Below are 14,068 nucleotides of genomic sequence, written 5' to 3' on the forward strand. Positions count from 1 at the left end.
CGCCCTGCTCAATTAGGGCACGCAGGAGGGGTCAGACTGCACACCGTCCCGTGCCCAGGACGGGGCGGAAGGGGGTTCGTACCACAAGCAAGGAGCTCCTCTCACCGAGAGTTCCACTCCCGGGCTCTCCGAATAAAGAGTGTTTGGAAACGGGAACACTGGTGTCTCTCTTCACTGGGGTTGGTCTCGAATCCAGCAACAGGTGTGAGGCCTGTCTTCGTAGGAGACTGGCTCAACGAGGAAGGGGGGGGACAGGGTGGGGGGAGAACAGGGACAGGGTGGGGGGAGAACGGGGAGGGGGACAGGGTGGGGGGGACAGGGGAGGACGGGGACAGGGTGGGGGGAGAACGGGGGAGGGGGGACGGGAGAACGGGGACAGGGTGGGGGGAGAACGGGGACAGGGGGAGGACGGGGACAGGGTGGGGGGAGAGGGGAGGACGGGAGGGGGACAGGGGAGAACGGGGACAGGGTATCGGGAGGGGGAGAACGGGGAGGGGGGGGAGACACACACTCCCGCGGGGAGAACGGGGGTGGGGGGGGGAGAGGGGAGAACGGGGGGTGGAGGTGACACTCCCACGGGGAGAACGGGGGTGGGGGGGGGCGGGAGAATGACACTTCCACGGGGAGAACGGGGGTGGGGGGACACACACTCCCGCGGGGAAAGAGGGGAGAACGGGGGTGGGGGGACAGGGAGAGAGAGGGGAGAACGTGGGTGGGGGGACACACTCCCGTGGGGAAAGAGGGGAGAACAGGGGTGGGGGGACACACACTCCCGCGGGGAGAACGGGGGTGGGGGGACAGGGGAGAGAGGGGAGAACGGGGGTGGGGACACACACTCCCGCGGGGAAAACGGGGGTGGGGGGACAGGGGAGAACGGGGGTGGGGACACACACTCCCGCGGGGAGAACGGGGGTGGGGGACACACACTCCGCGGGGGGGGGGGGGGGAGGGAGACGGGGTGGGGACAGGGAGAGAGGGGAGAACGGGGTGGGGACACACACTCCCGCGGGGAAAACGGGGTGGGGGGACAGGGGAGAACGGGGGGTGGGGACACACACTCCGCGGGGAGAACGGGGGGGGAAATCCCGGGGGGGGGGGGGGGGGGCGGGGGGGAGGGGGGCGGGGAGGGGGGGGGGGGACACACACTCCCGCGGGAGAACGGGGGTGGGGGGACACACACTCCCGCGGGGAGAACGGGGGGTGGGGGACAGGGGAGAGAGGGGAGAACGGGGGGGTGGGGGGACACACTCCCGCGGGAGAGACACACACTCCCGCGGGGAGAACGGGGGTGGGGGGACACACACTACCGCAGGGAGAACGGGGGTGGGGGGACAGGGGAGAACGGGGATGGGGGGACACACGCTCCCGCAGGGAGAACGGGGGGTGGGGGGACAGGGAGAGAGGGGAGAACGGGGGTGGGGGACACACACTCCCGCGGGGAGCGAGGGGAGAACAGGGGTGGGGGGGACACACACTCATGCAGGGAAAACGGGGGTGGGGGACAGGGGAGAACGGGGGTGGGGACACACACTCCCGCGGGGAGAACGGGGGTGGGGGGGACAGGGGAGAGAGGGGAGAACGGGGGTGGGGGGACACACACTCCCGCGGGGAGAACGGGGTGGGGGAGAGAGGGGAGAACGGGGGTGGGGGGGACACACACTACCGCAGGGAGAACGGGGGGTGGGGGGAACACACACTCCCGCGGGGAGAACGGGGGTGGGGGGACACACACTCCCGTGGGAAGAACGAGGAGAGGGGAGAATGGGGAGAGAGGGGAGAACGGGGGTGGAGGAGACACTCCCGTGGGGAGAGGGGAGAATGGGGGTGGGGGGACAGGGGAGAACGGGGGTGGAGGAGACACGCCCGAGGGAGAGAACGGTGGGGGGACACACCACTCCCATGGGGAGAGGGGGGAGAACGGGGTGGGGGGGGGAATAGGGAGGGTCAGCGCTATAGGAGCAGGGCTGTCAGAGGGTACGCACCAAGGGAGTGGGCGCTGTGGGAGGGTCAGTGCTGAGGGAGTGGGGGCTGTGGGAGGGTCAGTGCTGAGGGAGTGGGGGCTGTGGGAGGGTCAGTGCTGAGGGAGTGGGGGCTGAGGGAGGGTCAGTGCTGAGGGAGTGGGGTCTGAGGGAGGGTCAGTGCTGAGGGAGTGGGGGGTCTGTGGGAGGGTCAGTGCTGAGGGAGGGTCAGTGCTGAGGGAGTGGGGTCTGAGGGAGGGTCAGTGCTGAGGGAGTGGGTGCTGTGGCCACAGGAGGCGATGGTCCCTCAGGGTCACCCACTGGGTGCAGGGTGCACCCGCCCTGTCAGCAGGGACTCTCGCTCAGGGTGGGGAGTTCCCTGTCGCCAAGGCCAATGGTGCTGTTGCTAAGGGCGATGATGCTGCAGGTGGTCTGTTGCTTTGGTCAGAGATGGTCAAAGGGTGGGGTCAATGGTCGCTAGGGGCTGCGAACCATCGCCTGGGTGGGGGTAGGTGTCCCCCAGGAGAACAGGCAGTGGTTGCTAAGGGCTAGGTAGTCGTTGCTAAGGGCTAGGTAGTCGTTGCTAAGGGACAGGCAGTGGTTGCTAAGGACCAAAGCAGTGGTTGCTAAGAGCCAGGTAGTGGTTGCTAAGAGCCAGGTAGTGGTTGCTAGGCCCCGGGATCAGGTTGGCCGTGGCGCTGTTGCTATTGGCGATGACAGTTGCTAGGGCACGCCTGTGGTTGCTAAGGGTGGGGGGCAGTTGCTTAGTGATGCCGGTCAGCGGTTGCCTAGGGGCGCGGTCACTGGTTGCTAGGGCCGGGGTACTGATCCTGGGGTCAGTTGCCAAGGAGCGAGTGGGTGGTTGTCAGGGCAACAGCATCGGTTGCTAGGGGCGCGGAAAGATGTTGCTGGGGGGGCGGGGTCAGTTACTCCAAGGGTTCAGGAGGTCGTGGCGCGCGCTGCTTGGTTGCCAGGGGCGGTCACTGTTGCTAGGGGGCGGTTCGGTGATAGCTAAAGGGGCGGGGACCCGATCAGTGGTTGCTAAGGGCAGGGCCACATTATCGGTCTGCGGTTGCCAGGGGGCGGGGCCAATTCTTATGGAAGGTTGCGCGGTGGACGCAAGGGGCGGGGCATGTTGTCAGGCCCCGCCCAGCCACATGTCGTTTACTAGGGGCGGTGCCGGTTGCCAGGGTGGTCGCTAGGGCGGGTCCTCCGTTGCTAAAGGCCCCTCTCTGTGGCCGCAAGGGGCGGGGGCAGGTTGTCAGGGGCGGAACCCTCGGTTGCCAGGGGGCTGTCCCCCTCTCCAGTGGGCCCTCCCCCCTCTCCTGTGGGCCCCTCCCCCCCTCTCCTGTGGGCCCTCCCCCCTCTCCTGTCGGCCCTCACCCCTCTCCTGTGGGCCCTCCCCCCTCTCCTGTGGGCCCTCCCCCCTCTCCTGTGGGCCCTCCCCCCCTCTCCTGTCGGCCCTCACCCCTCTCCTGTAAGCCCTTCCCCCTCTCCTGTGGGCCCGCCCCCCTCACCTGTAGGCCCTCCCTCCTCTTCTGTGGGCCCGCCCCCCTCTCCTGTGGGCCCCCCCCCCTCTCCTGTGGGCCCGCCCCCCTCTCCTGTGGGCCCTCCCTCCTCTCTTGTGGGCCCGCCCCCCTCTCCTGTGGGCCCGCCCCCCTCTCCTGTGGGCGGTCCCCCCTCTCCTTTGGGCCCGCCCCCTCTCCTGTGGCCCTCCCCCCTCCCCTGTAGGCCCTCCCCCCCCTCTCCTGTGGGCCCGCCCCCCTCTCCAGTAGGCCCTCCCTCCTCTCCTGTAGGCCCTCCCCCCCTCTCCTGTAGGCCCGCCCCCCTCTCCTGTGGCGGTCCCCCCTCTCCTTTGGGCCCGCCCCCTCTCCTGTGGGCCCTCCCCCCTCTCCTGTAGGCCCTCCCCCCCTCTCCTGTGGGCCCGCCCCCCTCTCCTGTGGGCGGTCCCCCCTCTCCTGTGGGCCCGCCCCCTCTCCTGTAGGCCCTCCCCCCTCTCCTGTGGGCCCTCCCCCCTCTCCTGTGGGCCCGCCCCCCTCTCCTGTGGGCCCTCCCCCCTCTCCTGTGGGCCCTCCCCCCCTCTCCTGTGGGCCCGCCCCCCTCTCCTGTGGGCCCTCCCCCCTCTCCTGTGGGCCCTCCCCCCTCTCCTGTAGGCCCTCCCCCCTCTCCTGTGGGCGGTCCCTGTTACCATGGGGCGGTCCCTGTTACCAGGGGGCGGTCCCCCCTCTCCTGTAGGCCCTCTCCTGTGGGCGGTTCCCCTCTCCTGTGGGCCCGCCCCATCTCCTGTGGGCCGTCCCCCGTTACCATGGGGCGGTCCCTGTTACCAGGGGGCGGTCCCCGTTACCATGGGGCGGTCCCTATTACCATGGGGCGGTCCCTGTTACCAGGGGGCGGTCCCCGTTACCATGGGGCCGTCCCCCGTTACCATGGGGCGGTCCCTGTTACCAGGGGGCGGTCCCTATTACCAGGGGGCGGTCCCTGTTCCAGGCGGCGGTCCCCCCTCTCCCCTGGCCCCGCCCCCGTTGCCATGGGGCGGTCCCTGTTACCATGGGGCGGGTCCCCGTTACCAGGGGGCGGTCCCCCCCTCTCCCCTGGCCCCGCCCCCCGTTGCCATGGTGCCTGGGCCGTGGTTGTTAAGGACGGTGGGTTCCCGGATGCCCGGGAGGCGGTGTACGGAGGGTGATGGCGGAGCCCGGGTATCGGGCCGTGTCCCGGAGGAGTCCCGCTCTCTGTCCGGGTATAAACACGCCTGTCACCTGATGGTGTATGGACCAGACCCGGGCAAAACTCTTCGGGAAAATACCGCTGCGGTACGCGCTGCTGGTGAGTGGATACACCCCCCGGGATACACCCCCCCCCCCCGATACACCCGGGATATACACCCCCCCGGGATATACACCCCCCGGGATATACACCCCCCCGGGATATACACCCCCCCGGATATACACCCCCCCGGGATATACACCCCCCCGGGATATACACCCCCCGGGATACACCCGGGATATACACCCCCCCGGGATATACACCCCCCCCGGGATATACACCCCCCCGGGATATACACCCCCCCGGGATACACCCGGGATATACACCCCCCCCGGGGATACACCCGGGATATACACCCCCCCCCCGATACACCCGGGATATACACCCCCCGGGATACACCCGGGATATACACCCCCCCCGGGGATACACCCGGGATATACACCCCCCCCCCGATACACCCGGGATATACACCCCCCGGGATACACCCGGGATATACACCCCCCCGGGATACACCCGGGATATACACCCCCCCCCCGATACACCCGGGATATACACCCCCCCCCCCGATACACCCGGGATATACACCCCCCCCCCCCGATACACCCGGGATATACACCCCCCCCCCCCCGATACACCCGGGATATACACCCCCCGGGGATACACCCGGGATAGTACACCCCCCCCCCGATACACCCGGGATATACACCCCCCCCCCGATACACCCGGGATATACACCCCCCCCGCCGATACACCGGGATATACACCCCCCCGCCGATACACCCGGGATATACACCCCCCCCGCCGATACACCCGGGATATACACCCCCCCGGGATACACCCGGGATATACACCCCCCGGGATACACCTGGGATATACACCCCCCCCCCGATACACCCGGGATATACACCCCCCCCGCGATACACCCGGGATATACACCCCCCGGGATACACCCGGGATATACACCCCCCCCGGGGATACACCCGGGATATACACCCCCCCCGGGGATACACCCGGGATATACACCCCCCCCCCGATACACCCGGGATATACACCCCCCCCGATACACCCGGGATATACACCCCCCCCCCCGATACACCCGGGATATACACCCCCCGGGGATACACCCGGGATATACACCCCCCCCCCCGATACACCGGGATATACACCCCCCGGGATACACCCGGGATATACACCCCCCCCCCCCCGATACACCCGGGATATACACCCCCCCCGGGGATACACCCGGGATATACACCCCCCCCGGGGATACACCCGGGATATACACCCCCCGGGATACACCCGGGATATACACCCCCCCCCGATACACCCGGGATACACCCCCCGGGATACACCCCCCGGGATACACCCCCGGGATACACCCGGGATATACACCCCCCCCGGGATACACCCGGGATATACACCCCCCCCGGGGATACACCCGGGATATACACCCCCCGGGATACACCCGGGATATACACCCCCCCCCGATACACCCGGGATACACCCCCCGGGATACACCCCCCGGGATACACCCCCCGGGATACACCCGGGATATACACCCCCCCCGGGGATACACCCGGGATATACACCCCCCCCGGGGATACACCCGGGATATACACCCCCCCCGGGGATACACCCGGGATATACACCCCCCCGGGATATACACCCGGGATATACACCCCCCCGGGATACACCCGGGATATACACCCCCCCCGGGATACACCCGGGATATACACCCCCCGGGATACACCCGGGATACACCCCCCCCGGGATACACCCGGGATACACCCCCCCGGGATACACCCGGGATACACCCCCCCCGGGATACACCCGGGATATACACCCCCCGGATACACCCGGGATATACACCCCCCCCGGGGATACACCCGGGATATACACCCCCCCCCCGGGATACACCCGGGATATACACCCCCGGGATACACCCGGGATATACACCCCCCCCGGGGATACACCCGGGATATACACCCCCCCCCCGGGATACACCCGGGATATACACCCCCGGGATACACCCGGGATATACACCCCCCCCGGGATACACCCGGGATATACACCCCCCCCGGGGATACACCCGGGATATACACCCCCCGGGGATACACCCGGGATACACCCCCCCCGGGGATTCACCCGGGATATACACCCCCCGGGGATACACCCGGGATATACACCCCCCGGGGATACACCCGGGATATACACCCCCCGGGGATACACCCGGGATATACACCCCCCGGGATACACCCGGGATATACACCCCCCGGGGATACACCCGGGATACACCCCCCCCGGGGATTCACCCGGGATACACCCCCCCCGGGGATTCACCCGGGATATACACCCCCCGGGGATACACCCGGGATATACACCCCCCCGGGATACACCCGGGATATTACACCCCCCCGGGATACACCCGGGATATACACCCCCCCCGGGATACACCCGGGATATACACCCCCGGGGAAACACCCGGGATATACACCCCCCCGGGATACACCCGGGATATACACCCCCCGGGGATACACCCGGGATATACACCCCCCCCGGGGATACACCCGGGATATACACCCCCCGGGGATACACCCGGGATATACACCCCCCCCGGGGATACACCCGGGATATACACCCCCCGGGATACACCCGGGATATACACCCCCCGGGGATACACCGGGATATACACCCCCCGGGGATACACCCGGGATATACACCCCCCCGGGGATACACCCGGGATATACACCCCCCGGGGATACACCCGGGATATACACCCCCCGGGGATACACCCGGGATATACACCCCCCCCGGGGATACACCCGGGATATACACCCCCCGGGATACACCCGGGATATACACCCCCCCCGGGGATACACCCGGGATATACACCCCCCCCCCGATACACCCGGGATATACACCCCCCCCCCGATACACCCGGGATATACACCCCCCCGGGATACAACCGGGATATACACCCCCCGGGATACACCCGGGATATACACCCCCCCGGGATACACCCGGGATATACACCCCCCCCGGGGATACACCCGGGATATACACCCCCCCCGGGGATACACCCGGGATATACACCCCCCGGGGATACACCCGGGATATACACCCCCCCCCCGATACACCCGGGATACACCCCCCGGGATACACCCCCCCCCCGATACACCCGGGATATACACCCCCCCCGGGATACACCCGGGATATACACCCCCCCCCGATACACCCGGGATACACCCCCCGGGATACACCCCCCCCCGATACACCCGGGATATACACCCCCCCCCCGATACACCCGGGATATACACCCCCCCCCCGATACACCCGGGATATACACCCCCCCCGGGATACACCCGGGATATACACCCCCCCCGGGGATACACCCGGGATATACACCCCCCGGGATACACCCGGGATATACACCCCCCCCGGGATACACCCGGGATATACACCCCCCGGGGATACACCCGGGATATACACCCCCCCCGGGATACACCCGGGATATACACCCCCCGGGGATACACCCGGATATACACCCCCCCCGGGGATACACCCGGGATATACACCCCCGGGGATACACCCGGGATATACACCCCCCGGGGATACACCCGGGATATACACCCCCCCCGGGGATACACCCGGGATATACACCCCCCGGGGATACACCCGGGATATACACCCCCCGGGGATACACCCGGGATATACACCCCCCGGGGATACACCCGGGATATACACCCCCCCTGGGGATACACCCGGGATATACACCCCCCGGGGATACACCCGGGATATACACCCCCCCCGGGGATACACCCGGGATATACACCCCCCGGGATACACCCGGGATATACACCCCCCCCGGGGATACACCCGGGATATACACCCCCCCCGATACACCCGGGATATACACCCCCCCCCCCGATACACCCGGGATATACACCCCCCCGGGATACACCCGGGATATACACCCCCCCGGGATACACCCGGGATATACACCCCCGGGATACACCCGGGATATACACCCCCCCCGGGGATACACCCGGGATATACACCCCCCCCGGGGATACACCCGGGATATACACCCCCCGGGGATACACCCGGGATATACACCCCCCCCGATACACCCGGGATACACCCCCCGGGATACACCCCCCCCCCGATACACCCGGGATATACACCCCCCCCGGGATACACCCGGGATATACACCCCCCCCCGATACACCCGGATACACCCCCCGGGATACACCCCCCCCGATACACCCGGGATATACACCCCCCCCCCGATACACCCGGGATATACACCCCCCCCCCGATACACCCGGGATATACACCCCCCCGGGGATACACCCCCCCCGATACACCCGGGATATACACCCCCCCCCCGATACACCCGGGATATACACCCCCCCCCGATACACCCGGGATATACACCCCCCCGGGATATACACCCCCCCGGGATATACACCCCCCCGGGATATACACCCCCCCGGGATATACACCCCCCCGGGATATACACCCCCCCCCGGGATATACACCCCCCCCCGGGATATACACCCCCCCGGGATATACACCCCCCCGGGATATACACCCCCCCGGGATATACACCCCCCCCGGGGATACACCCGGGATATACACCCCCCCCGGGGATACACCCGGGATATACACCCCCCGGATACACCCGGGATATACACCCCCCCCGGGGATACACCCGGGATATACACCCCCCCCGGGGATACACCCGGGATATACACCCCCCGGGATACACCCGGGATATACACCCCCCCCGGGGATACACCCGGGATATACACCCCCCCCGGGATACACCCGGGATATACACCCCCCGGGATACACCCGGGATATACACCCCCCCCCGGGGATACACCCGGGATATACACCCCCCCCCGGGGATACACCCGGGATATACACCCCCCCCGGGGATACACCCGGGATATACACCCGGGGATACACCCGGGATATACACCCCCCGGGATACACCCGGGATATACACCCCCCCCCGGGGATACACCCGGGATATACACCCCCCCGGGGATACACCCGGGATATACACCCCCCCCGGGGATACACCCGGGATATACACCCCCCGGGATACACCCGGGATATACACCCCCCCCGGGGATACACCCGGGATATACACCCCCCCCGGGGATACACCCGGGATATACACCCCCCCCGGGGATACACCCGGGATATACACCCCCCGGATACACCCGGGATACACCCCCCCCCCCGATACACCCGGGATATACACCCCCCCCCCCGATACACCCGGGATATACACCCCCCGGGATATACCCCCCCCCCGATACACCCGGGATATACACCCCCCGGGATATACCCCCCCCCCGATACACCCGGGATATACACCCCCCGGATATACACCCGGGATATACACCCCCCGGGATACACCCGGGATACACCCCCCCCGGGATACACCCGGGATATACACCCCGGGGATACACCCGGGATATACACCCCCCGGGGATACACCCGGGATACACCCCCCCCCGGGATACACCCGGGATATACACCCCGGGGATACACCCGGGATACACCCCCCCCCGGATACACCCGGGATATACACCCCCCGGGATATACCCCCCCCCCCCGATACACCCGGGATATACACCCCCCGGATATACACCCCCCGGGGATACACCCGGGATATACACCCCCCGGGATACACCCGGGATATACACCCCCCCGGGGATACACCCGGGAAATACACCCCCCCGGGATATACAACCCCCCCCCCCCCGGGGATAGATACACCCCCCCCCGGGGATACACCCGGGATATACACCCCCCCGGATATACACCCCACCCCGGATATACACCCCCCCCCCGGATATACCCCCCCCCCCGGATATACACCCCACCCCCCCGGATATACACCCCCCGGATATACACCCCCCCCCCGGATATACACCCCCCCCCGGATATACACCCCCCAGATATACACCCCCCCCCGGATAATACACCCCCCCCCCGGATATACACCCCCCCCCCCGGATATACACCCCCCCCCCCCGGATATACACCCCCCGGATATACACCCCCCCCCGGATATACACCCCCCCCCCCGGATATACACCCCCCCCCCGGATATACACCCCCCCGGATATACACCCCCCCCCGGATATACACCCCCCCCCCCCGGATATACACCCCCCGGATATACACCCCCCCCCCGGATATACACCCCCCCCCCCCGGATATACACCCCCCCCCCCCCCGGATATACACCCCCCCCGGATATACACCCCCCCCCCCCCGGATATACACCCCCCGGATATACACCCCCCCCCCCCCCGGATATACACCCCCCGGATATACACCCCCCCCCCCGGATATACACCCCCCCCCCCCCCGGATATACACCCCCCCCCCGGATATACACCCCCCCCCGGATATACACCCCCCCCCGGATATACACCCCCCCCCCCGGATATACACCCCCCCCCCGGATATACACCCCCCGGATATACACCCCCCCCCGGATATACACCCCCCCCCCGGATATACACCCCCCGGATATACACCCCCCCCCCGGATATACACCCCCCCCCCCCCGGATATACACCCCCCCCCCCGGATATACACCCCCCCCCCGGATATACACCCCCCCCCCCCGGATATACACCCCCCGGATATACACCCCCCCCCCGGATATACACCCCCCGGATATACACCCCCCCCCCCGGATATACACCCCCCCCCCCGGATATACACCCCCCCCCCGGATATACACCCCCCCCCCCGGATATACACCCCCCCCGGATATACACCCCCCCCCGCGGATATACACCCCCCGGATATACACCCCCCCCCCCGGATATACACCCCCCGGATATACACCCCCCCCTGGATATACACCCCCCCGGATATACACCCCCCCGGATATACACCCCCCCGGATATACACCCCCCCGGATATACACCCCCCCGGATATACACCCCCCCGGATATACACCCCCCCGGATATACACCCCCCCGATATACACGCCCCCCCCCCGGATATACACCCCCCCCCGGATACACCCCCCCCTGGATACACCCCCCGGGACTATACACCCCCCCACCCCCCCCGGGATACAACCCCCCCCGGATACACCCCCCCCGTGGATAGATACACCCCCCCCGGATACACCCCCCCCTGGGGATAGATACACCCCCCCCCCGGGGGATAGATATATACACCTTCCCCCCCCCCCCCCCGGGATACACCCCCACCCCCCGGGGTTAGATATATACACCCCCCCCCCCCCCCGGATATACACCCCCCCCCCGGGATATACACCCCCCCCCCCGGGATAGATATATACACCCTCCCCCCCCCCCCCCAGGATACACCCCCCCCCGGGGGATAGATACACCCCCCCCCCCCCGGGGATAGATACACCCCCCCCCCCCCCCCCGAGAGGGTATCAGAGAGGTAAACGTCTCCATGGAAATGTGGGGGGGGGGGGGGGTTGGAGGGCGAGTTTAGGGGATCGTTGGAGGGTCTGAATACCCTCCCGGGAGATGTCAGGTTTACGAGTGGGATTGCAGGATAAATGTTCCCGGGGTGGTTGGGAAAAGCGCCCCCAGTTCACGGGTGACCGTCCGTCCAACTCCAGTCTCCCCCCCCCCCCCCCCCCCCCCCATCCAATGCCCCTAAGAATGGTATCTAACTCTGACTTGGAAATGTTCAGTATTCTGGCCCCTGACTGCATTCCCCCAGAGGATTCCCCCCGGCTTTTCCCTGCTCTCTGGGTGCACCCAATCTCAGTCTGACCCCGTCTCCTTTAGACCATAAACCCCACCTCCTGGTTCTGGGTCATCAGGAATGTCCTTCCGATGCACCCCCGCCCCAGCCCCCTTAGTATTTTGTAGGTTCCTATCCCCCTCCTCCTGAAACCGCTGCTGGATACAGTCCCAAACTGATCCGGTCTCTCTCCCTTCGGTCAGTCTCGGGAATCCCTCTGTAGCTGCGTCTGTCCTCTCTCAGATGCGGGGACCCCGAAGCTGCCCCCACAATCCCCCAGGGGCTGGTCTCCCTCCACACGCCACAGGGTCCAACATGCCACCCACCCCCGGTGCTGAGCTGGAAGTTTGAAACTAGGATGAGGTGGGGGAAGGGGAAATGAGGAAGCTGTTGAAGTCCACACTGATGCCCAGGGGTTGAAGTGTTCCGAGGCGGAAGATGAGGCATTCTTCCTCCAGGCGTCTGCTGGTGAGGGAGCGGAGGTGAAGGAGGCCCAGGACCTCCATGTCCTCGGCAGAGTGGGAGGGGGAGTTGAAATGTTGGGCCACGGGGCGGTTTGGTTGATTGGTGCGGGTGTCCCGGAGATGTTCCCTAAAGCGCTCTGCTAGGAGGGGCCCAGTCTCCCCAATGTAGAGGAGACCGCATCGGGAGCAACGGATACAATAAATGATATTAGTGGGTAAAGTTTGTGCGAAGATTTGTAGCTCGGGTGCTAGCTGTTGGGGTTGTGTTCGCCGAGCTGGGAATTTGTGTTGCAGACCTTTCATCCCCGATTAGACGTTCGTACGATCTACAAACACCTAGATGTAGATCCCGCCTATCAACCCCTCCGAAAACAAAACAGGAAATGACCTCACCACAAACCCCAGGAACCCCATCTAGGAGAAAGATATAAATCGGAAGCAGGAGACAACAGCTTCGCTTCACTTGGGGGTTACCACTGACGATGTTACCTAGTCAGGTAATGAAAGGTCTGGATATCAAACCGACACCCTAAAGCTCAACCTGAGCTTCACAAACCTTGCAGGGAGAACTCTCTTCTCTCCTCCCCCTCCACCCCAGAGAATGCCAGGTGTAAGTCCCCTGTGGAGCTGCAGATGGTGTGAATAATGAGATAAATACCCTCCTGAGGGGTAAGGTTCAGGTTTGTTTTATTGGAGTGTAGGGCACTGCCCGTCCCGAGTTGCCCTTGAAGAGACTTCTTCGCGATCACCCGGTTATACCACACAGAAACAGACCCATCACTCCAACCGGTGCATGCCCACAATGATCCGAAACGTGGCTAGTCCCACCTGCCTGAGCTGGGTCCATACCCCTCCATTTCTGAATCACGTGCCGGGAGTCAGAGTTGTACAGCCCGGAAACAGACCCTTCGGTCCAACCCGTCTGTGTCGACCGATATCCTCAATTAATCTGTTCCCATTTGGCCCAAAGCCCTCGCAACCCTTCTTAGAGAACAACAAACAAATGTACAGCCCAGGAACAGGCCCTTCGGCCCTTCCAAGCCTGAGCCGATCCTAATCTACTGTCTAAACCTGTCGCCCAATTCCCCAGCATCTGTATCCCTCTGCTCCCCA

At 65.8% G+C, this 14,068-nt stretch overlaps 1 pseudogene; it reads left to right on the forward strand.

The window, feature by feature from the left end:
- Window positions 1-4,601: 4,601 nt before the first annotated feature.
- The window catches only part of LOC140472774 (U8 snoRNA-decapping enzyme-like), a 28,433-nt pseudogene continuing 18,966 nt past the window's right edge, over window positions 4,602-14,068 (forward strand).

The sequence above is a fragment of the Chiloscyllium punctatum genome, unplaced genomic scaffold, assembly GCF_047496795.1.
Source record: "Chiloscyllium punctatum isolate Juve2018m unplaced genomic scaffold, sChiPun1.3 scaffold_441, whole genome shotgun sequence".
Lineage (NCBI taxonomy): Eukaryota > Metazoa > Chordata > Chondrichthyes > Orectolobiformes > Hemiscylliidae > Chiloscyllium > Chiloscyllium punctatum.